The 24815-nt window shown below is 42.0% G+C and overlaps 1 long non-coding RNA gene across 6 annotated transcripts in view; it reads left to right on the plus strand.

Annotated features, from left to right (window-relative positions):
- The window catches only part of LOC307190091, a 287522-nt gene that overhangs the window by 145229 nt on the left and 117478 nt on the right, over positions 1–24815 (plus strand). For all 6 annotated transcript variants that reach the window (XR_013829362.1, XR_013829363.1, XR_013829364.1 and 3 more), the window contains exons 3-4: positions 7203–7301; positions 7614–7700. This is a non-coding gene — a long non-coding RNA (uncharacterized lncRNA). The remainder of the gene's footprint in view (positions 1–7202; positions 7302–7613; positions 7701–24815) is intronic.

Raw genomic sequence — 24815 nt, forward strand, 5'->3', positions numbered from 1 at the left:
TAAAGTAAAAAGAAGAATGCCCCAAGACCAAGTTGATTTTATCCTAGGAATGAGAAAGTTTGATTTAACATTAGAAAATCCATGTTATTAATCCATTAAAAAAGGAAAAATATATGAGTTTTTCCATAGATGCAGAAAAATATTTGACAAAATTTAATATACATTCATGATAAAAACTCTCAGCAAAGTGGGATTAGAAGAGAACTTTCTCAGTCTGATAAAGGCAATCTACAAGTCTCTTCGGTTAACATTATTCTTAATGTTGAAAGACTCAGTGTTTTCCCTCAAGATCAGGAACAAGATAAGGATGTCCTTTTCAACCACTTCTATTCAGCATTATATTATAGGTTCTAGCTAGTACAATTAGGCAAGAAAAAAATGAAAGTCACCCAGATTGGAAAGGAAGAAGTAAATTGTCTTTATTTATAGAACACATGCTTGTCTATGTAGAAAATCTCATGCAATCTACAAAAAAGTTACTAGAACTAATAAGGGAACTTTGTAAGGTTGCAGGGTATAAGATCAGTGTTTAAAAATCAATTACATTTCTATATGCTAGCAACAATCAAAATTAAAATGAAAATACCATTTACAATTGAATCACAAAATAGAAATGCCTAGGGATACATTGAACAAAAGATGTGCAAGATGTTTACACTGAAATTACAAAGCAAAGCTGAGACAGAATTAAAGAGGAATTAAATGAAAGCTATATTTTGTTTATGGATTGGAAGACCAAGCATTGTGAAAATGTCAGTTCTCCCCAAATTGATCTACGGATTCAATGCAATCCCAATCAAAATCCCAGAAGGCTTTTTGTGTAGAAAGTTTCAAACTGATTTACAAATTCACTTGGAAAAGCTTTTAAGTTTAATTAGGTCCCATTTGAAAAAAAAATTTCACTTGGACATATAAAGGATCTAGAATAGTAAAAATAAACCTTAAAAAGAATAAATTTGAATTAATCCTTGAACACACTTTGAGACTTATTATAAAGTTAACAATGCGGCATTGAACTCAAGGGATGCAAATAGATCATGGAATGTAATAGAGTCCAGAAATAGATCCATACATGTATGACATATACAGTCAATAGATTTTAAATTTTATTTATTAACAGACTTTATTTTTAGAGATTTTAGAGAAGTTTTAGGTTCACAGAAAAATCAAGCAGAAACTACAGAGAACTCTTACATATCCTCATACTACCTTCCCACCCCCAGTTTCCCCTATTATTAACATTTTGCATCAGTGTAGTTAATATAATTGATTATAACAATATTGATTAAAATAATACTGATACATTATTATTAACCGAAGTCCATAGTTTATATTAGGGTTTACTCTTTGTGTTGCATGTTCTATGGGTTTTGACAAATGCAAAATGTCATATATCCACAATTACAGTATCATACAGAGAAGTTTAACTGCTCTAAACATCCCTCGTGCTCCACTATTCATCCCTCCCCACGATCTTTTTATTGTCTCCATAGTTTTACCTTTTCCAGAATGCCATATAATTTGAATCACACAAGTATATAGCCTTGTCAGATTGGCTTCTTTCATAACAAATTTGCATTTAAGTTCCTCTATGTCTTTTCCCGGCTTGATAGCTCATCTCTTTTTAGTGCTGCATAACATTGCATTGTACGATGTGTCACGGTTTGTTTCTCCGTTCACTTACTGAAGGACACCTGGGTTGCTGGAAATTATGGATAAAGCTGCTACAAACATTTGTGTGCAGATTTTTGTGTCAATCTGTTTCCAGCTCCTTTGGGCAAATACCAAGGCGTGTGGCTGCTGGATTGCATGGTCAGAGTGTGTTTAGCTTTGTAAGAAATTGCCAAACCATCTTCCAAAGTGACTCTACCATTATTGGCATCCCCACCAGCAATGAATGAGAGTTCCTGTTGCTCCAGATCCCTTGCCAGCATTTGGTGTTGTCAGTGTTTTGGATTTTTGCTGTTTTAATAGGTGGTGGTGGTATCTCATTGCATTTCTCTAATGACATAGGATGCGGAATACCTTTTCATATGCTTGCTTGCCATCTGTGTATCTTCTTTGCTGCGGTGTCTGTCCAGGTTTTCTGCTCATTTTTAATTTGGCTTATTCTCTTATTGTTGAGCTTTGAAAGTTGAGTTTTAAGAGTTCTTTGTATGTTTTGAATACTAGTCAATTAGCAGTTATGTGGTTTGCAAGCCGTTTCTCCCAGTCCGTCTTGTCTTTTCATTTTCTTCACAGAGTCTTTTGCAGAGCAAAGTTGAAAATTTTAATAAAGTCCACAGTTCTTCTAGCTGCAGTCCCTTTATTACGCAGGAGCCCTAATGAGACGGTGGTAATGTGTGGGTGAAGGGGGGAGGGGAAGCATTCTGTGATCACCTGACTATGTCTCAGTCATAATCATGTGACCGTGAGCCTGTACCTCTGGGCAATGACCTTCATGACTGCTTCTCAGCTTCTCCCTGTGCCCTCTCAGGCAGGACTGGAAAGCTAGAGGAGGCTGGAGTTCGGTTTTCCCGTCACCACGTTGACAGCCAGAGGGGCTGGTGTTGGGCATACTGCTTCTCCCAGCTCAGTCAGGCTCTGGTGGAATAGTCTCCCTTGAAGGCAGACCTCTGTTAAGGAGAGAGAGAGAACTCTGGGCATGTTACAAGATGATTACTGCTCTCCAGTTGAAAGTGTGAGGAGATTTTTCTCTGATCTTTGCCCTGAGAACTTCATGGGGTTCCTGGAGGGTAAACTGATGAAGGTGTAGGGGGCTTGCCTAAGACTGGGCTCCCAGGAGCTTTTAATCGCTCAAGCTAGACCACAGCTCCGTCTGCAGAAATTAGTTAATTATCCCTTAAGTGTTCCTACTGGGCTCCAGCTAGGGTGTTTGCTCCTGTAAGTTCTGTTTCTCTGTATGCACCTGTCACTGCGATTTGTCCTTTTTTTTTTTTTTTTTTGCGGTACGCGGGCCTCTCACTGCTGTGGCCTCTCCCGTTGCGGAGCACAGGTTCCGGACGCGCAGGCTCAGCGGCCATGGCTCACAGGCCCAGCTGCTCCGCGGCATGTGGGATCCTCCCGGACTGGGGCACGAACCCACGTCCCCTGCATCGGCAGGCGGACTCTCAACCACTGTGCCACCAGGGAAGCCCTGCGATTTGTCCTTTGACCTCAATTCTCTGACAGATCTAAGAGGAGCAGTTGGTTTTTAGTTTGTTAGCATTTTTTCTTGTTGTGAGGTTGGGATTGATGACTTCCAAGCCCCTAACATGTGTGACTGGAAACCGGAAGTTGTCCCTCGATTTTTGACAAAGGTACAAAGGCAATATTGACAAATAGTAATGGAACAATGGGATATCCGTATTTAAAAGAAGAACTCTGATCCATTCTCTGCTCTATATGCAAAAATTAACTCAGAATGCATCATGGAACTTGAACGTAAAACTTAAAACTATGAAACATCTAGGAAAAAACTAAGGAGAAAAATCTTCTTAAACTTGGGACGGGCAAAGATTTCTTAGACACAACATCAAAAGCATGATCCATGAAAGGAAAATTGTTAAAATAGACTTCACCAAAATTAAGTATTTCTGATCTAAGACAGGCAAGCCACAAGGAAAAAGTATTCGCAAAGCACATATCTATTAAAGGACTGGTACTCAGAATATATAAAATCTCTTTATTAAGAAAATAAACAACCTAATTAAAAAATAGGCAAAAGATTTGAGCATGTGCTTCACCAAAGAAGATATATAGCTGCAGAAAAGCACGTGGAAAGATGTTCAGCGTTGTTATTAGCGAAATGAAAGCACAAATTAAAACTGCGATGAAATACAACTACAGCCCTATTAGAATGTCTAAAATTTAAGAGCTTGACCATACCAAGTGCAGACGAGGATATGGAAGGCCTGTATCTTTCATACACTGTTGGTGGGAACGTAAAACATGCATTCCCTATGGAATGTTTGACAGTTTCTTTAAAAGTGACACAAGGGCTTCCCTGGTGGCGCAGTGGCTGAGAGTCCGCCTGCCGATGCAGGGGACATGGGTTCGTGCCCTGGTCCGGGAAGATCCCACATGCCGCGGAGCGGCTGGGCCCGTGAGCCATGGCCGCTGAGCCTGTGCATCCGGAGCCTGTGCTCTGCAATGGGATTGGCCACAACAGTGAGAGGCCTGCGTACCGCAAAAAAAAAAAAAAAAGTGGCACAGGTACCATAGGACTCAGCCATTATCATCCTAGTATTCATTTAAGAGAATTAAAAGCAAAGGCTTTTACTGAACGTTCATAGCAACTTTGTTTGTAGTAGCCTAAAACTGGGAACAACTCAAATGTCCATTAACAGGTGAGTGGATAAGTTGTGGTATATTCGTACAATGGACTACAGTCATCAATAAGGAGGTAATGAAGTATTGATACACCTGCAACAACATGTCAGAATCCCAAAATAGTTATCCTGAGTGGAAGAAGCCAGACATAAAAGAGTATATAGTGTAGGTTTCCATTTATATAAAAGTCTAGAATATATAAACTAATTTATAGTGACAGAAGGCAGATCAGTGGTTGTCTGGGGATGGAATGTCAGGGTGGGGCTGAGGAAACTTTTGGAGTGATTATATATCCATTTATATATCCATAGACTATATAAGCATATGTCCATATAATATATGTTACATATATTTATACACATACACACATATATATGTGTGTGTATATATATATCATTAGCTTGATTATGGTTTGGTTTCATGGGTGTATATATATGTAGAAATTATCAAATTTTTACATTTTAAATCATGCAGTTTATTATGTGTCAATTACCCAAATAAAGCTTTCAAAAGAACCCCCCAAATAACTAAGTGTTGGTGGGAAACTCTTCCCAGATTAGGGAACAGTATTGTGAAGTCCCTGATACAGGAAACAGCTGTGAACAAAGAGGACCACTGACTCTTCTAGTGAAAGGGACCGGTGAGGTCATCTCATCCATCTCCCTGTCCCCATGAAGATAACAAGGGAAAGCTTTCCAAAGACAGGATTCTGTACTACTTTTAAGATATTTTGTTTTTAAAATTACTGAATTTTGATCATGTTTGTATCGGGCCACATGGTATTCAACAGTACAGCAAAATCCTTCTCCCACAGAGCTCACTTTGCATGGGAGACAGACAAGATGATGGAGTTTATAAACAGTATGTGATACAGAATGGCACAGACGGGTGCTGTGAAGCAGAGAGAAGCGGGGGTGGGGGGGCTAGTAGTTTGTGGAAGGCCTCCCAGGAAAACAGCAAATGCTGCGCAAATTTGTGTCCCATCCCCGGAGGGAGATTGCAGAGCCTCTGGTCATTAGCATTCTGATCGGGAGAAATTCCCCTGTCTAACAAGAATCCCTTCATTATAATTAACATTATTTCTTGTTTTCTCCTAGAAGAGACAGAACTAGCGTATCAGTAGGTTATGAAATATCACCTTGCCTACATTGGAGGCATGAAAAATTCATCTGTACATTTAACCTTTTATATAGTCTCTGCCCTCAAGTTGAGATAACTGTAGATTCACATGCAATTTTAAAGAGCAATGCAGAGAGATCCCGGGTACTCTGCCCGGTTTCCCCAATGGTAACATTTTGCAAGGCTAAAGTACAATATCACGGTCAGTATATTGATGTTGGTAAAATCCACCAGTCTTATTTAGATTTCCCCAGTTTTACATGTATTCATTTGTGTGTGTGTGTGTGTGTTTAGTTCTATGCAATTTTATCACATATGTCGGCTCTTGTGTCCACTCTCACAGTCCTGATATAAAACAGCTGCTCAGCACAAGGATTCTTTGTTTCCCCCTTTAGAGGGAAACACCACTTTCCTCCCACTGCCCAGCCCCTACTGTCTCTAACCTATAGTAATCGCTTATCTCTTCTCCATCTCTGTAATTTTGTCATTTCAAGAAGGTTATATAAATGGAATCATACCATACATAATTTAGGGGGATTGCCTTTCCTTTACTCAACATAATTCTCTTGAGATTCATCCACACTTTATTGTATAAAAATAGCTCATTCCTTTTTCTTGCTGAGTAGTATTCCTCAGTATGCATGTACCATCATTTGTTTAACCTTTCACCCGCTGAAGGACTTCTGGGCCGTTTTCAGTTGTGGGCTGTTACAAGTAAAGCGGCCATGATCATTCATGTGCAGGTTTTTGTGTTTATATGCGTTTTCATTTTTATGGGATAAATGCCCACAGGTACAATTGCTGGGTTGTACGGTGTTGCATGTTTAGTTACATAAGGAGCTGCCAAACCGTTTTCCTGAATGGCTGCCACATTTTATATTTCCACCAGCAGTGAACGGAGAGGTAATTCTGTTTCTCTTCCTCTTCACAAGGATTTGATATTGTCACTGTTTTTTGTTTTGGCCATTCTGATAGGTATCTGGTGATATCTCATTGTGGCTTTAATTTATATTAGTGTGTGACTGTGAGCAAGATTTAACTACAGAAAGGAAAAAAAGAGAGGAGTAACAGGTGTTCAATAAGAAATCTTTTGGTCACTCTGTTCACCCAAGTTGAGGAAGGACCTCACAAAGTCCTCTAGGGATAGATTGAAAGAATGTCCAACTTGCAATCTCAGTTCAAAGATAAGCTTTGGACAGCATTGTCCAAAGTGTATTCTCCAGAACTCTTGTTCTCAGAGGTGCTTATAGATGTTATGGGAAATAGGTGAAAGCCAGTAAAACTGGCTTTATGAGAAGTTAGAATATGAATAATCATGTGAAACTTGTAGGAGCATCTACTATGCAAACGAATAGGTATATTCAAGCCATGGAATCCCTCTCTTTTGAGGAATGCACTTTGGTGATGCTGACCTAGGGAAAAGCTTATGCTCTGCAAATGTAATATAAACCCAAGATTGGAAATCAGTCGGCTGTCAGGGAGCAGTTAAGCAGGGTTCTCTGCTCAGGATAATAATGGTAAAAATGCATACCTTTGTATATTATTTCTTAACTTTATTAAACAGCTCCAAGAGCAGGGGTCTGGGCTGTGGTGTGCCAGCAACCAGAGTCAGGCCTGGGAACCCCTCCCTCTGATGTGAGAGGGGGTGTCTTGGGGAGAAGCCAAGTGAGAAAACATGGTGGGCTGCCCAGGAGAAGGCTCCGGGCAGAGAGGAAGAAACTGGGTGTGCACCGGCGGGAGGAAGCTACATTTTTCAATAACATTTTTCACAGATGCTGTCACCTTTCTACTGTTCGACTTCAAAATTGCAACTGTTCTACATCAGTAAGAACAAAGGTGGGAGGAAGAGCCTGGAGGAAATCCCTTGGCCGGTGAGTGCGGGGGTCACATCTCTCTTTAGGGTTGAGAGCCAGAAGCCTAGGTAGGGACAGAGCCATTAAAGGTGGCCATGTACGAACACGTCCCCTGCTCACCTTGGACCCATTTAAGAGACTGTGTGTGCTCCTGGATTGACTCAGACCTAAGGCCCTGATTGTCTCATTTCTCAAGCGGGAAGCAGTCTCAGGACCATTTCTTTGGCTTCTACCCTCTCGGGAGAGCAGGCGCTATGGAGTGATTGGATATTGCAGGGGTCTGACATTTCTTTCACTACAGAATCTAACACCGCATCCTGTAATGTCTAGGCTGTCGGATAGCTGTGCCGGGGCCCAAGAACTCTACCTCGTGGCTTCTGAGCAGGCAGGTTTGGTCCAGAGGGTTTGCTGCTGCTGGTGAGTCCTCAAAACAGAATGTTTTCTCTGGTATCGCATGGTGGTTTCAGAATGGGGGCCGGAAGATGGTTGAGGTGTTACACAGACCAAATGGCTTACTTTGTGTCCAGAATGAGTTGGACATCTTTAGAAAGCTGTTCTCTACTTGCCGTCTTTCTAGAGACAAAGTTGTAGGTGCCTCTGAGCAGAGACTTCCTAAAGATTCATTCTGCACAGAACTGGTTCCAGAGCTAAGGGACCACAGGAAGAGGAGGTGGTAAAGAAGGAGGACTATTCTGAGGTCTGAATAAGCTTGGAGGAGGCCAACTTCTCTCCCACTTTCTTCATTACAGAGAGCACTGGGGCTTCTGCAGGGAGGAACAGTGGACGAGGGTTACCATGGGCTTGTGCGGTCACAGCCATCTGTGGACCAAGGGGAAGCATAGGTGGTGGGAGCCTCTCCCAGCCCTTCCCTTACAGCTTGAAGCAGACTGTTGCCCCCATAGTTTATTTTCTGGAGCCCCCTGGGACTGGGTGGGGAGTCAGGACTGCTGACCCAGGCCTTGGTCTGTGGCTTCTGTCAGTTTTATTATGTTGCTATAGCGTCAGAGACCAATGATCCTGACCCCCTCTGGGATGCAGAAAATTCTTAGAACACAGACAGGACCCCGCAGGTTCCTGGCAGTTGGATTGTAACATCTTTCGAAGAGTGGCCCTGCCCCGCTGTGGAATAGGCACCAATACCCAGCCTAGAACCCTTTGCTTCTCCAGGCACCAGTGGGTAGTGGGTAAGAGCGCCTGCATACGGGGTCCCTTTCCCTCCTGGCCTGGAGGGCTGGGGGCCATGCAGGTGGGCAGCAGCAGACTGATGGAGTAGTGTGGTCCAGGGGCTGGGGCCACCTCACGGCGCAGGGCCTCTGGGAGCCTTCTCAGAACTGTGTCTGATTTTCCCCCGAGACCCTGGCTGAGGATCCAGAGCTCTGGGGCTTAGTGAGCCCCCAGTCCATTCTCTGACACAACCGGTGAGTGACTTTCTGGCTACCTTCTTCCTGGCTGCCAGGAGCTCTGGTAGACGTTTTGCAACAGCTTGCCAATCAGAAGAAAGGAACTGCCCACATTTCTGCATTCTCTGCCATAAATGGAAAAAAATATGACAGAATTTGAATTGCTTTTCTCCCCTGTGGGATAGAGTATTTTACGTTTGATTATTTTCACCCTGCTTCATTCCACAAGGCATGTGAGGTGGCTTACACAAATGCATCTAAAGGAATGAAAATAAATAATCGAATGAGTCAGGGTGATGGGAAAATATTAATAAAGTGAAGCCATAAATAATTTTATCACCCCAAAACGCACACGCTGTGGTCCTGTATGTATCCTAGGGTTGGGTCGCAAGTTTGTACGTATGGTGAAGGAGGTTAAAGTCCTAAAACACAGTTCACTAAAAATTTTAACCAAGGAATAAACCATGCAGTGTTTGAGTCCAGAACAGGACACAAGTTGTATATCTAAGGGCAACTTTTTCATTTTTCTTTATTAGTTTTAATAAGCTATTTGATTTATACAAAAGTATATTCATAACCTATATGTAAGTTATACATTACAGTAATATAATGAGTATCCATGAACCTGAAGGATACATTCCCCAACTTGTGTCTACCCACGTGCTCCCTCTTCCTCCCTTTGTCCTGCTGCTTCTCTCCCCCCAGAGAGCATCACTATCTTAAATTTTCTTGACCGTCCTTCAGGTTTTTCATTTTGTTTTACCCACAATGCATAAATACAGAAATGATATTTTGTTTAGTTTTGCTCTTTTGAAGTTTTGTTAAAATAATATACCAGTTGAAGTCTTCTGGGATTCTTTCTTTTCCATTCAACGTTGTTTCCAAGATTCCCTCATGTTGTGGCCTGTATGTGCAGTTCACGCTTTTTTACTTCTTTGCAACCATGCTTTTTGTGAATAGACCATGCTTCATCCATTCCCTGTTGTTGACCCTGTCGGTAGCTTCTTGTATTGTGCTATTATGAACATTTGTGCTGAATGTTTTTGGCAGATGTCTCCTGGTGCATGTATTCCAGACTGTGTCTAGGGTCATATGTGTGAACAGAATCATTGGGTAGACTTTGTAAGATAATGCCGAAGTGTCTTCCAAAGCTGTTGGAAAGGTACAATCCTGCCAGTAGAGTACGACCTTCCTCAAATCCTTATCCTTTCCAATATTTGACATTGTTAGACTTATTAATTGTTGTCAATATAGTGGCATGAAAATGATCTCATGTGACACTAATTGCATTTTCTTGACTGGTAAGACAGTTGCATTTCACGTATTGATTTGTTTCACGTTTTTCCTCTTCTGAGAAGTATCTTTTTCTTATGTATTTTGCATATTCTTTTATTGGGGCTTTTCCTTATTGATTCGTATGAATATTTTATGTATCTTGTCTTAGGCCAACTTTTCATTTCCTAGCCAGGCGATTTTGTTTCTGACTCCAATTTTTTTTCTATATGCTGATTACTCACAAGTCTAAGTATTCAGCCTGAGACTTCCTTTTGAGCGCCACACCCATGAGCCTAACCGTGTACTCAGCATCTTTACTTGGATGTCCCGTAGGATTCTGAGGTTCAACGTGTCCAAAATTGAGCTCATCATCTTCCCACCCTGGCCGAATTCTTCGATTTTGTTTTCTGTCTCAGGAATATCACCACCAGCGACTCAGGTGTCCAAGCCCCGAACTTAAGTGTGGTTTTTGATGCAAGCCTCCCTCATATGCTATGTTCAGTCCATCAGTTAGGATACTAATTCATAAATATCCCTTGAATCCATTTTTGGCTCTGGAACCCGAATGCTACTTCTTTATTCCATGGTCACAGGAAACCCTAACCCTTTCAGAGCCCTCCTAACTGGACTGCTGGCCTGTCATCTTGCTTCCCTCCAATCCGTGCTCTGCAGTGCAGCCAGGTGATACCTTTCCAAAGCACATTATGTGGTCAGGTAACTCCCTGATTAAACAATTTTCATGGCTTCTATTTCTTTTTTTTTTTTTTTCCTTCTTTTCCGGTACGCGGGCCTCTCACCACTGTGGCCTCTCCCATTGTGGAGCACAGGCTCCGGACGTGCAGGCTCAGCGGCCACGGCTCACAGGCCCAGCCGCTCCACGGCATGTGGGATCTTCCCGGACCGGGGCACGAACCCGTGTCCCCTGCATTGGCAGGCAGACTCTCAACCACTGCGCCACCAGGGAAGCCCCATGGCTTCTATTTCTGACGAAGATCCAAGCACAAGAAACTCCTCATCAGGCCCCAGTTCACCTCTTGTTCCTCATCTATGGCCAAATCCTCTGCTTGCCCTGTGCTCAGTTGTACCCAGATATGGTAGAAACTGTGTTATCTGATAAAATTAATAAAAATTGTTTGGGTGAAACAGAGAACCATAAAAATGCTGTATACATGGGATGCATATTTTATTTCAAAACACATAAGTGTACATCTATTCAGCAATGTTTTGAAATAGGGCCAAGACCTTTTCTTGGAGTGTCAGTAAGTTGATGGTTGTTGAGAGTCATCTTTCTTGTATAAACCACACCAATAATGGATTATTTATGATTTCCAGTTGCAGTCTTCCAAAAAGTATATCATAGACTTGACACTTGAGAAGCAATGTGAGTGCATAATTCTTCTATCTTTTAAAGACTTTTTTTCCTCCTCAAGCTATTGAAGTTGTTTTACCCATATCTAATTTGATAATATTTTCTTTTTAGGATTCACCTTCATTAAATCTTTTCAAAGCATTCTACTTAGAATAAAAACAGCAACTTTCTTTTCACAATCATATTTCATGAGTTTACATGGTATTTAATTCAATAACACTAAAACTGGCATAAGCAGCCTTGGGAACAAACACAGCTGACCCTTGATAAGCATTTAACTCATCTGGGGGTACAGAAGCGCACAGGCTTACACCCATGCACGCTCAGTGTGCTGTGGGCAGCAGTCAGTTTGTTTTACAAGAGTTGATATAAGGGAAGGTTGCTTTAGAGAAGGTCTACTCTATTTGCAGTTCTTTACGTGCTCATCTCCAGGCTTTTGCCTAAGTCGTTTCTTCTGCTTGGGATCCTGTTTTCCACTTAAGTTCACTCCTAATTCTTCTTCGGGTGTCAGTGTGCGTATCACTCATCTGATAAGCTTTCTCCGACTCCCTAGGACTTGGATAGAAACCTCACTATGTGCTGCCATGGGTTTCTATCTCCCTCTCTGAGGTTCCTCAACATTTGGGGTCAGATTATTCTTTTGTGTTCCGTGCACTGTAAGATGTTTAGCATCATCCTTCGCCTCTCCCAGATGCCAGTAGCACCCTCCACCAAGCTGTGACAATCAAAGATGTCTTCAGATGTTACCCATGTGCCCTGGGGGACAGAATTGCCCCGGTAGAGAACCACTGCTCTAGATTATAAATGTCTGTTGAACGACTGAATGACTTTATTACTTCGCCTGATACAAAAGCGAACAGCGACAAAGCAGCCTATAAATTCAGGAGAGTACTCAGGTGCTCTTTCAGACAGTATCTCCATCCTGCAAAACACATTTCAGTGCACTTTTTATTTGGAGCTTTGCTGCCGGCCTAAGAAGTTGTTTTTACTGCCTGCAGGAAAATGCGATGATGTTTTGTATATTTTATGTTATTTTTAGCCTGCTTTGCCATCTGCCCAAATCTTAGGCCTTCATAGTGGGAAAGACATTCTACCGGTCAGCTGAGATCTACAGTACATTTCCAGGTACATTTTGATCTCCATGCTCCTGAAGTCTGTGTAGGAATGACTCTATGTAAGAAAGGGGGGTGGGTTAGATGCACAGTTAGCTTAGCACCCCATCCTGTTCAACAGTCTCTCTGTACCGTACCCCTTGCAAAGCAGCTCACGAGACCTCTAGGTGGGAATCATTTCCATATTTCCTGGACACTGTCCCACCTATCTATGGGAACTTTGCTCATTTGTTTGACAAATATTTTTGAGCACCTAATATTTTGAGCTAGACACTGGATTAAATGCTGACCATCATACGTATGTTATGTGATTTACCTAAAAATAAGTTTAGGTGATAGAGACATTAGTCCATCATTGGACTAAATGCTGGTCAGAATCCTCCGTGTTGTCTAGTTTATGCCTCCCTCGATTTAAGGGAATGTTGGGAGGTGATTAAGAAGACAAAGAAGTGGTTAAAAGGCTGACTGTCTTGCTTGAGGAATTGCCGTGAACACTGAGGTTCTCGCCTGTGGGACATCAGCAACGAGGTGACAGGTCTCATCTAGAAAAGGGATCCCTCACAGACGCACAGGTCCAGGCAGCACGGACATCATGGATGCCTTCCTGACCTGTGTGCTGTCGGCCCCACTGGTGACAGCGGTCCCACCCACTGTCTTTGAGACCCTCCCTTCCGCCCTGCTGTGTTGGTGCTGCACCTGGGCCTGCAGGACCGACCCGCGGGACTCTCACTAGGAAATCCCTACCTGCTGAACTCTGCTTGGGGAAGATAGGTTTACCTGAACACTCCCAGGAATAACTGTTGTGCTTTGTGACTTCTTCCCTCCTTGAGCCGTTGGAAATACCAAGTTTGATGATGAAGCTCCGACGGGCACATTAGCTTTCTGTTTAGCTGACTGCCTGCAGAGGATCAGAGGGAAATTCCTGCAGAGCTCCCTGCTCTGGTCCACCCTGGCTTCATTTTCCATCTCTGATGCTTCCAGCCGTGCAAACATACACAGCGTCACCATGGCGACTCCGGGACAGATACACGCATGTGAAAAGCGCATGAGGCAGATCTCTCCTCTGATGCATTGTTAGGAGAGGAGAAAGCCTTTAAAAGCTCTCAGAGCCACCCTGTTGCCCCCTGATTTTCACACAAGAGCAGCTACCTCACTCGTCAGCATAATATCCTTTCCCTTATATTTTGCTTTGCTCGCGGAAGTGACCTCAAGCTCAGGGAGATGTCACTCCAGGATGAACAGAGCCTCGGACCCCTAGACCCACCTTATGTGGTTTGCCCGCTGTTGGATGGGGCTGTGGCCTCCACACTGGACCGTAAGCTCCCTGTTCTCTGACCAAGACCTCTCGCCTCTGTGAGTGTCTGACGTTGACCCTCCCATCTTTATACACACCATGCCCACCTCCTCACATCGGGGTCATTGCTCCCCTTGCTTCTGATGCTTCTGTCCGCTTTCCCCCCAGCCCCCTGCCATCCTGTGTCCCATCCTGTGGGACAATCTTTCCAGGGCCATTCCTGAGGGACCTGGTTATGGCCATGTCCCACTGGGTTCTGGTTCACGTCTGACCTTTTTTTCCAGGTGAAATCAGGCTTAAGTGAATACAAAGCAATGACAGGGAGAACGGCTACAGCCTGAAAAATACACAGCAACAGCGAAATCGGGGTGAAAATGGGCGGGGGTGGCTCAGTTGGGGGCACTGGGGGCAGAAGAGGGGTCGGTGGGTGTGGGGAGCAAAGGGCAGGGCTTATCTGTCAGCCCCACCACACGGGGTGTGTCCAGAGGGCCAACTCTGATCGCTTGCTAGTACGTTTTGGGTGCTGTGCTGGGGAGGGACGCTGCCCTCTGCTTCTGCACTGGAGGGTGACTGATGGTGCTCACTGGCCGATGCCTGTGTATCTTCCCTAACGGTGGGGATGAAGAACGTTGATGACCAGGTGTCTCTTTGGAGAAGGAACAGCAGATCAGAATAGTTCAATTTTCATCAAGTCACCCCTCGGTTCTAGGAGAGTCCACCTACTTTGTCATCAAGCCCCAGGTTCTCTGTCTGGCTTTCAGGATTTGCCTCGACCTGGCTCAGACCCACTTTAACTCCACCTTCTCAGCACACCCCTGCTGCTGCGCCAGGCACATTGCCTTTTTAGTTCTTGAAGGCAGCATCCTACTGCCTGCTTCCGTGTCTTGAGTCCTTCCCCTGCTTCCTGAAATCACTTGCTGTAAAGGCCGAGCTCTGGACCACAGCCTTCACCAGTGTGAGGACAGGTGCACCCTGGGGGGGGCTCTCTCCTGCGCTCTGCAGCCCTGACACCTATAGTCCGCACACGCGTCTTGCCACATGGCCTCCTGTGTGTAAGGCCTGTCCTGTGGTAGACGGAGCTCCAAGCTCGAGACTGTTCTGCTTACCAAGCCCCAGGGACAGGGCCAGACTTGTGGGGAGTGCTTTGTTACCACATGCTGAGATTCCGTCTTCTTCAAAAGTTTGCATTGCCCCTGTGGCGCGCTCTTGGTTACCTACCCAATCTGCATTTCCTCCTCCTGCCTTGGTCACAAAACCCAGTGTTACTCCGGTAGCCTTATGCCCAGCTGAAAGGCAGCCTTTCCCAGGCTACTACCCAGCTAAGGGTTAAAACAAAAGGGAAGCAAACATTCTGGGGCAGAACTTCCAGGCAAATTTCTTAAGAGGAGGACAGAGTTAAGTGTTCTGCAAATATTTCTTTTCCCAGTTTGCGGCTTGTCTTTTTATTTTCTTAACAACGTCTTCCAAAGAGTAAAAGCTTTCAGTTTTGGTGAAGTCCTGGTGGTCACTTTTTTCTTTTATGCTTCACACTTTTGGTGTCATAGCTAAGAAGTCTGTCTTACCCGTGGCCACAAAGATTTTCTCCTCTATTTTCTTCTAGTATAGTTCTAGTTTTAGCACTTACTTTTAAGCCTCTGGTCCATTTGAGTTAATATTTATATAAGGTGTAAGGTGAGGGTCAAGGTTAATTTTTTTCTCTTTTCATAAGGATGCCCCATTGTTCTGAGTGCCATGTGTTAAAATGACCCAGGTTTTAATCTAGCATTAGGGGCCTCTGCGGCTGGGCTTCAGGGGGTCCTAGAACCACTTGAACTTGCTTGTGACATGTTGTGAGTATGTGCACATATAACTTAGGAATGGGAGAATGGAAATGGGGCTTTCACCAGGTTCTGGAAGGGACCCCGACCCCCAAAAGGGTGCAGGTCCCCCCACTCCCACGTGACCCAGCCTTCTTCACCTCACTGAACAAGGGCAGCCACAGACTAGAAGAAAGGGATGTCAAACACTGCGTGCGAGCCCCTTTGGACTTCCTGGGAAGAAAACAAGATCTGTTGGGAGAAAGCCTGTACAAACATACACAAATTGCTCTTAATAATAGTATGAAAGCAGAGGCAGTAAAACCTTGTAAAGTCTGATACTAGGCATCTTTAACATAACACATAATTCACAGCAGCTGCGTGGTTGTTTCTCCTGGACCACTGTGTTGTAAATGGAAGAACCTCACTGAGCAAAGAGTGTTTAAAATGAAATTGCAATTAAGGGGATTTTGTGAATGTGGCCGAAGTTAACATTCAGAATTTAGAGTTTTGTAATCCCCAAACCTCAACCAGCTCTCATCACCGGAGAGCATCGCTCGCCGACAGGAATGGTCGTGAGGCTCTGAAAACAGCGGATGCTGAACCCCCGGAGCTGCAGGACACCCGCTGCCCTGGGTCTGAGCAGCAGTGACCACTCTCCCAAGGGTGAGGATGGGACACACATTCCTGACGGGAAAGAGAGCTGGACACTCATCAGCCTTTCATTCCCCGGGCAGCTTCTTGCTCCACATTTTCCAAGATTTTGGTCAGACCACCCATCAGCTGACCTTTCCAGGTCTCTGTTTCCTGGGGAGCGTCCACTGTGACTCAGACCACGACGCTGGGGGCCCCCTGATCCACGTTAGCCACAGCCCTGAGCGCTGGAAGGAATCTTGGATGTTGGCTGCTCTGGCCCTTTAATTCACGGTGAAGAACATTGGCGCCCAGGGAAGTGAAGTCACTTGCCCAAGTTCACAGCTGTAGAGGCAGAACTGCAAGTAGAAGCTGGTGTCCTGACGGCCACGCCAGCCTGCTTTCCACTCTACAAGGAGGAGAAAAATGGAAAAGCAAACAGGCCACGGAGTCAGCCAGAGCTGGGTTTGGGTTCTGACTTTTTCCTTGTAACCTGTGTAACTTTGAAAAGTCACTTAACCTTTCTAGTTTGCAGTGTCCTCATTTGAAAACAGAGATACATATTCAGCAAATATTGATTAAGCACCTTTCCTGGACCGGCACATGCTGCTTTTGGTCCTGGGTACACAGGGAGCGAGACAGGCCAAGTCCCTTGGCCCGAGACATGACCCTTGTACCCTAGAGGGTGTGAAGGGTGGAACAGGGCCTCTCTGAGAAGGTTATTGTCAGCATTAAATGAGGAAGGGAGGGTGGGGTGAATTGGGAGATTAGGATTGACATATATACACTACTATGTATAACATAGATAACTAATGAGAACCTACTGTACAGCACAGGGAACTCTACTCAGTGCTCTGTGGTGACCTAAATGGGAAGGAAATCCAAAAAAAGAGGGGATATATGTATACGTATAGCTGATTCACTTTGCCGTACAGCAGAAACTAACAACTCTAAAGCAACTATGCTCCAGTAAAAATTAATTAAATAAATAAAAATAAAAATTCACTTATTAAAAAAAATAGATGAGGGCTTCCCTGGTGGCGCAGTGGTTGAGAGTCCACCTGCTGATGCAGGGGACACGGGTTCGTGCCCCAGTCCAGGAAGATCCCACATGCCACGGAGCGGCTGGGCCCATGAGCCATGGCTGCTGAGGCTGCGTGTCCAGAGCCTGTGCTCCACAACAGGAGAGGCCACAACAGTGAGAGGCCCGCGTACCGCAAATAAATAAATCCCAGAAGATTTGTAAATCAAGGTGTACTTGAATGAGAAGTGATGTGATTATTCTGATTGGCAAACTGGGGGTCAGGGGCTGGGCTTGGATAACGCAGCCCCCTTTCTCCACGTGCTTCCTGTATCTACCGACGCACTCCCCTTATCCTCGCTTTCTACAGCAGAGACTTGAGAGGGTGGGTTCTGCTCTTGCAGGTGAGGCATGCCTGGTCTAGGACTGCCATGGCTGGGTGGTTAAGTCTGGTGAATTTCAGAGTTCAGTGTTGGGGAGCCCATTGTCGCTACACATCTAAGCCATGTTTCCCAAAAGTTACTTTGGTAGGAAAATTGGTATTGTTATCTTTTAATTTGGTTCCAAACATACACAGGGAAAGGGGGAGCTAACCATTTCCTTCCCTATCGCTAGAGTTGGCCAAGTTAATCTTGAGGTATGGTTAATAACATACATAGGTACATATACACAAATATAATAAAGAGCTGTGAATCAGGAATCACAAGTGTTTCCAAGAAGGATGCATGTGGTGGTTTTACTTTCTTCCCCTAGGCTGAATCCACTATGCTTGGGAGCTGGCCTCCTAGGAGGTAGAGAAGGTCTGAGTGTCCTAAAGTAAATTATCTGTTGTCCATGGAGCTGAGGTTTCCTCAATCTGACTTTCAAGTAGACAGGATGGAATGCAGAAGTAGGCTCAGAGCAGAGGCAACTCGAAAACATAAGTGGTAATGCCAAAACAATACTGGGCTGGACTCTAAAACAGATATATGGGTTTTGGTTAGCCTGGGTTTGGTGATCTCAAACCTTGACACACAGGAAACAGTTAACTAGAAAGATGAACAGACATGTACCATTTGGACAAGAATTTGTTCACTACCACAGATCGCATGCAATACATTACATTTCCTGAGTGCCCATTATGTACAAGCATTTCCATATCCACTCTTTCAGTTATTATCCTGACCAACTTATTGAGGAAGCTGGGAAGCAGAGAGGTTGAGGTTAAGGGAATTGTACAGAATCATAGAGCAGGAGATGAGATTTGAGCTCAGGTTTCAACAGGGCACATCCTTTTTTCCATTGTATGATCTAAGGACACAGGATTCCATTAAGTATGGAAAAATGACATAGTCACTGCTTTTTAAGGAGCTTAAAGTTGAACTGAAGACAAATACACACCCATGATAAAAAGATTAATTGTCAAATATGCTCAAAGAGCTAAAGAGCAAAAACATGAACAAAAACTAAAGGAAATCAGGAAAACAACATGAAAACAAAATGAGAATACAAAAAAAGAGAGAGAGAGAGAAATTTTTTTAAATAAATTTATTTATTTATTTTTGGCTGCGTTGGGTCTTCGTTGCTGCATGTGGGCTTTCTCTAGTGGCGGTGAGCGGGGGCTACTCTTCATTGTTGCGTGCAGGCTTCTCATTGTGGTGGCTTCTCTTGTTGTGAAGCATGGGCTCTAGGCATGTGGGCTTCAGTAGTTGTGGCATGCGGGCTCAGTAGTTGTGGCTCATGGGCTCTAGAGCACAGGCTCAGTACTTGTGGCACACGGGCTTAGTTGCTCCATGGCATGTGGGATCTTCCCGCGCCAGGGCTTGAACCCAGGTCCCCTGCATTGGCAGGCAGATTCTTAACCCCTGCACCACCAGGAAAGTCAGAGATAGAAATTATATAAAGGAACTAAACAGAAGTTCTGCAGCTGAAAACTGTCATAGCTTAAATAAAAAATACACTGGGGGGGATAAAGAAAAAGCATATGGAGGATGGTGGACTAGGAAGACCCTGAGCTCATCTCATCCTACAAATACACCAAAACTACAAACACATATAGAAAAACTCTCTCTGAGAACAACATTAAGACTAGCAGAACAGCTTTTCTACAACCAAGGGTATAAAGAAAAAGCCACACTGTGGCTGGTAGGAAGGGAAGAGATGTGATCTCTTGGGACCCACACCCCTGGTGGGCAACCAGAAGAGGAGGCGGCTATCACAATCTCAGGGATCCTCCCTAAGGAGTAGGGGTTTGAGCCCCACATTGGGCACCACAGCCCCAGGATCTGGAACTAGGAAGACAAGCTCCCTTGGCTGGTTTTGAAAAACAGTGGGGCTTACTGGAGGGCTGTAGGAATCAAGACTTCACTCTTAAAGGCTCACACACAGACTTGCTCACTCCCAGGGAAATGCAAATCAAAACCAAAATGAGATATCATTCCACACTTGTCAGAATGGCTATTGTTAAAAAGACAAAAAATAACAAGTGTTGTTGAGGATGTGGAGGAAAGGGAACCCTCTTGCACTGTTGGTGGGAATGTAAATTGATGCAGCCACTATGGAAAACAGTATGGAGGTTCCTTAAAAAATTAAAAATAGAACTACTACATGATCCAGAAATTCCTTTCCTGGGTAGTTATCTGAAGAAAACAAAAACACTAATTCAAAAAGATATACACACCAGAATGTTCATAGCAGCAGTATTTACAATAGCCAAGATATTGAAGCAACCAAAGTGCCCATTGACAGGTAAATGGATAAAGAAGGTGTGATCAGCTATAAAAAGGAAAGATAGATGAACCATAAAAAAGAATGAAATCTTGTTATTTGTGAAAACATGGATAGACCTAGAGGGTATTATGTTAAGTGAAATAAGTCAAACACTATATGATTTCACTTATATGTGGAATCTGAAAAACAAAACAAATGAACAAATATAATAAAACAGAAACAGACTCACAGATACAAAGAACAAACTAGTGGTTACCACAGGGGAGAGAGGTGTGGGGAGCAGCAAAATAGATGAAGAGCATTAAGAGGTACCAACTGCCAGTTATAAAGTAAATAAGTCACAGGGATGTGATGTATAGCACAGGGAATATAGTCAATATCTTATATGAACTTTGTATGACGTATAACCTATAAAAATACTGAATCACTATGTTGTACACCTGAAACTAATATAATATTGTAAGTCAACTATACTTTAATAAATTAAAAGAATAAAGGGAAAAAAAAAGTGAAAAATCCATGAGGGGGTTCAACGGCAGGTTTGAGCATGCAGAAGAACCAATGCAGAAGATAGGATGATTAAAATGATCCAATCTGAGGATCAGAAAGAAATAGGAACAAAGAAAAGTGAAGAAAGCATAAAGCATTGGGAACTATCAAGCAGATCAACATAACATTATGGGAGTCCCAGTAGGAGAAGAGAAAGGAACAGAAAGATTATTTGAAGAAATAATGGCTGCAAAGTGTCAAATTTGATGAAAGACGTAAATCTACAAATGCAAGAAGCTCAACTAACTCCAAGTAGGGTAAGCTCAGCGACCCACTCTGAGACACATTCTAGGAAAATTGTTGAAATTTCAGAAGAGAGAAATTTGAAAGCAGCAAGAGGTAAACAACTCATCATGTACAAGGGATCCTTAATATTGTAGGTTTATTACCCAATTTCTCATCAGAACCTTTGGAGGCAGGATATAATGGGATGATATATTTAAATTGCTGAAAGAAAACATATTGCAGTTAAGAATTCTGTATCTGACAAAAATGTCCTCCAAAAATGAGATATAAATTAAGATGTTTCTAGATAAGCAAAATCTAAGGGGTTTTATTATAACTAGATCTGCTAAAGGGAGTTCTTCAGGTTGAAATGAAAGGACACTAGACAACAATTTGAAGCTATAGAAAGAAATAACAATCTCCTGTAAAGTTAAATACATGGATGAACATAAAAGCCAGTATTATTGCAATTTGGGTTTTTTTGTTTTTGTTTTTGTTTTTTTGCATTACACGGGCCTCTCACTGTTGTGGCCTCTCCCGTTGTGGAGCACAGGCTCTGGACGCGCAGGCTCAGCAGCCATGGCTCACGGGCCTAGCCACTCCGTGGCATGTGGGATCTTCCTGGACCGGGGCACGAACCTGTGTCCCCTGCATCGGCAGGCAGACTCTCAACCACTGCACCACCAGGGAAGCCCCAATTTTGGTTTTTAACTCCACTTTTAATTTTCTACAACATTTGTAAAGCAAATGTATAAAAAAGAATTATAAACTTATGTTATTGGGCAATGTATACAGATGTAATTTGTGGTGTTACTAACATGAAGTGAGGGGCAGAGCTGTATAGGATTACAGTTTTAGTATGCAATTGAAGTTAAGCTGTACAAATTCAAATTAAATTATTACAATTTTAGGATATTATAAGTAATCCCAATAGTAACCACAATGAAAATATCTATAGAATACACACAAAAAGAAATAAGAAACGGATCAAAATGTGTCACTACAAAAAATCAACTAAACACAACAGAAAACAATAATGAAACAAATGAGGGACAGAAAACAAATGGCAAAATGTCAGAAGTAAGTCACTCCTTATCAGTAATTACCTTAAATATAAATGGATTAAACTCCCCAACCAAAAAGGCACAGATCGAACGAATGGATTAAAACGTATGATCTAACTATAGGCTGTCTATAAGAGACTCACTTTACATCTAAAGACACAAATAGATTGAAAGTGAAAGAATGGAAAAAAAATATTCCATGTGAAGAATCACCAGCAGAGAGCCAGAGTGCATACATTAATATCAGAAAGAATATACTTTAAATCAAAAACTGTTACAAGAGACAAAGAAAGGCAATGTATGTTAATAAAAGCATCAGTTTATCAGGAAAATCTAACAATTATAAGCATACATGCACCAAACATCAGATCCCCCAAATATATGAAGCCAACATTGACAGAATTGAAGAGAGAAATGGACAGCTCTACAATAATAGAGACTTCAATACCCCCACTTTCAATAATGGATAAAACAACCAGATAGAAGATCAATAAGGAAATAGAGGATGTGAAGAACACTATAAGCCAATTAGACCTAACAGACATATATAGAACACATCACCCAATAATAGCAGAATACATACTTTCTCAAGTGTACATGGAACATTCTCCATGATAGATCATATGTTAGGTCACAAAACAAGTCTTAATAAAGTGAAAAACTTAAGTCATACAAAGTATATTTTCTGATCACAATGGGCTGAAGCTAAAAATGAATAACAGGAGGAAAATTGGAAAATTCACAAACATGTAGAAATTAAACAACACAGCCTTAAATCAATGGGTCAAAGCAGAAATCACAGGGAAATTAGAAAACACCTTGAAACAAATGAAATGAAAACAACATACACAACTTCTGGAATAATTTAAAGAGAGTGCTAAGAGGGAAATTATATCTATAAATGCATCCATTAAAAAAGAAATAAGATCTCAAATCAATAACTTAGCTTTATGACTTAGAAAACTAGAAAAAGAGCAATCTAAACCTAAAGTGAGCAGAAGGAAGCAATTGATAAAAATTGGAACAAAGATAAATAAAATAGGGCCAAGAAAAACAATAGAGAAATTTAATAAAACCAAGAGTTGTTTCTTTGAAAAGGTCAACAAAGTTGACAAGCCTTTAGTTAGACTGACTAAGAACAGAAGAGAGGATACTCAAGTAGCTAAAGTCGGGAATGAAAGTGGGGCTATTACTAACTTTACAGAAATAAAAAGATTTTAAGAGAATGCTATGAACATTTGTATACCAACAAGTTGGATAATCTAGATGAAATGGACAAATTCCAAGAAACACAATCTACTAACAATGATTCATGAAGAAATATAAAATACGACTAATAAGGTGATTGAATTAGTAATTAAAAACCTCTGAACAAAGAAACGCCCGAAGAATGGCTTCACTGGTAAATTCTACCAAACATGTAGAGAAGAATGACCACCAATCCTCAAACTCTTCCAAAAAACTGAAGAGGAGGGAACACGTTTTAGCTCTTTCTATGAGGCCAGTATTAACTTGATACCAGAGCCAGACAGAAACAAGACAATAAAAGAGAACTACAGACCAATGTCCCTCATGAATATTGCTGGAAAAATCCTCAAGAAAATACTAGCAAACCAGATTCAGCAGCATATTAAAAGGATTATACAATATGACCAAGTGAGTTTTATTTCTGGAATGCAAGGCTGTTTCAACATAAGACAATTAATCAATGTAATATATCACAGTAGTAGAATAAAGAAATAAAACACATAATCACCTCAATTGATGCAGAAAACCATTTGACTATTCAATACCCTTTCATGGTAAAAAAGAATACTCCATAAACTAAGAATAGAAGGAAACTTCCTCAAGGTGATAAAGGCCACCTATGAAAAACCAACAGCTAATATACTCAATGGTGAAAGTGATAATTTTTTTAAAAAATCAGGAACAAGACATGAACACCTGCTTTCATCACTTCTACTCAACACAGTATTGGAAGTTAGAGCAATCAGGCAAGAAAAAGAAACAAAAGGCATCTAAATTAGAAAGGAAGACATAGAAGTATTTCTGTTTGCAGGTGATATGATTTTATATATAGAAAACCCTAAGATTCCACACACACAAAACTGTTAGAGCTAATAAACACATTCAACAAACAGTGGGATACAAAATCAAGATACAGAAATCAGTTGCCTTTTTATACACTAGCAATGAGCAATTTGAAAAGGAAATCAGGAAAACAATTCCATTTATAATAGCGTCTAAAGTATATAAAATACATAGGAATAAATTTAATTGCGGAAGCAAAAGACTTGTAAACTTGAAAATTAAAAAACATTGCTGAAAACAATGAAAGAAGACATAAATAGGTAAAGAGGCAGCCTGTATTCATGAATTGGAAGATGTAATATTGTTCAGATGACAATACTACCCAAAGTGACCTTCAAATTTATGGCAATCCCTATCAAAATCCCAACAATATGTTCTGCATAGATAGAAAAATTCATCTCAAAATTCATATGGACTCTCAAGAGACCCCAAGGAGCCAAAACAATCTTGAAAAAAAAGAACAAATTTGGAGGAACATTTAATGGGGAAAGGACAGTTCTCAGTACAACTGGTCCTGAGAGAATTAGATATCTACAGGCAAAAGATGAAGTTGGACCCATCCCTAATACCACATACAAACATTAACTCAAAGTGGAATAAAGACCTAAACATAAGAACTGAAACTATGAAGCTATGAAATACAGGGAAAAACTTCAGGACATTGAATTTGACAATGATTTTTTGGGTGTGACAGCAAAAGCACAGATAACAAAAGAAAAAGATAAATTTGATTTCATAAAAATTAACTTTGGGGCCTCAAGGGACACTGTCAAGAGAGTGCAAAAGCAGACCACAGAATGGAAGAAAATATTTGGAAATTGTATATTTGATAAGAGATAATATCTAGAATATGTAAAGAGCTCCTACAACTCAATAATGACAGCAAAACACCCAATTCAAATATGGACAAAGGGCTTGAATAGATATTTCTCCAAAGAAGACATACAGAAGGTCAATGAGCACCTGAAAAGATGCTCCACACCACTAACCATTA

This window comes from Stenella coeruleoalba (genome assembly GCF_951394435.1).
Source record: "Stenella coeruleoalba genome assembly, chromosome: 8".
NCBI classification, from domain to species: domain Eukaryota; kingdom Metazoa; phylum Chordata; class Mammalia; order Artiodactyla; family Delphinidae; genus Stenella; species Stenella coeruleoalba.